This window comes from Scomber scombrus, chromosome 13 (assembly GCF_963691925.1).
Source record: "Scomber scombrus chromosome 13, fScoSco1.1, whole genome shotgun sequence".
Taxonomy (NCBI): domain Eukaryota; kingdom Metazoa; phylum Chordata; class Actinopteri; order Scombriformes; family Scombridae; genus Scomber; species Scomber scombrus.
In genome coordinates, this window is record NC_084982.1 from 28,452,026 (window position 1) to 28,453,392 (window position 1,367).

Genomic DNA, 1,367 nt, shown 5'->3' on the forward strand with positions numbered 1-1,367 from the left:
GTAACCCTGACCTCAGTAAAAGCTGCATGTATGAATTGCTGTGACCTCAGAGACTGCAGCAATGTGTGGATGTGACTGTTTGCTTGTGTGTAACCCTCGACCTCAGTGAAAGGACAACCTGAGAATGACGCTGACCTCCGTGTCTGTCGCATTATGTGACTCTCTCTGTGTGTGTGTGTGTGTGTGTGTGTGTGTGTGTGTCAACCTCTAAAGACTCACTGTGTGGGAGTGCAGAGGGGTGGTATTGTTCAGGAAACATAACTGGAAGATTGAGGTTGTGTAACAATCTGTCCGCACACCATGAGGTGAACCTTTCATCACCCTCGGGTGTGGCGATGCTGAATAGAAAACTTCCTGTTTAAACTACACACTGAAAATATGCTGAAAAATACCAACAGCTTAACACACACACACATATATACCAATATTTACAGTGTGCTGTTTTTGCATTTAGAATAAACAGCATATGTAACCTTTGTGTCGTCCTCTCGGGTAAAATTGACCCCGTCTGTTTTAACTGTTCCTTCTTTCCTCCCTTCCTTCTGTCCTTCTTTCTTTCCTTCCCTTCCTCCTTCCTTCTTTCCTCCCTTCCTTCCTTCTGTCCTTCTTTCCTTCCTTCCCTCCCTCCTTCCTTCTTTCCTCCCTTCCTTCCTTCCTTCCTTCCGTCCTTTCTTCCTTCCTTCCTTCCTTCCTTCCCTCCTTCCTTCTTCCCTTCCCTCCCTCCTTCCTTCTTTCCTTCCTTCCTTCCTTCCTTCCCTCCCTCCTTCTCTCTTTCTTTCCTCCCCCCTACCTTCCTTCCACCCTCCTTTCCTTCCTTCTTCCTCCCTTCCTTCCTCCCTTCCTCCTTACTTTCCTGCCTCCTTCCTTTCCTTCCTTCTTTCTCCCTTCCTTCTTCCTTTCCTTCCTTCTTCCTCCCTTCCTTCCTTGACTCGAGGACAACAGGAGGGTTAATGGTTTAAACTAACAGGAAATGATGCAATTATTGTGCAGATTAATGCATCACTACCAGTATATTATATTTCTGGAGCCATATGTAGATCTTCCTAATTGTCTTTATGCATTGAACATTCAAAAGTACATAATAAGGTTAATTAATTGTGCCACTTTTCCAACATGAGCACATTAAATACTCAAAAACCTGCTCAGAGTCAGTATGAAGGTAAGGAGTTGGGACATAGCTTTCAAAGTTTATATGTTATGTTTATGTTATGTTAAGTTTGATGGATAAAAGTTGAGGTCAAAGTTTATATTTTTGCAGTCATGGTGAGGTCAACATAATGACGGTAGTGGTTGTCATGCCAACAACAGCTGTGTCTCAAATCTCTTATGTACATGATTTGAGACACAGCATAGCACTAAATACATAG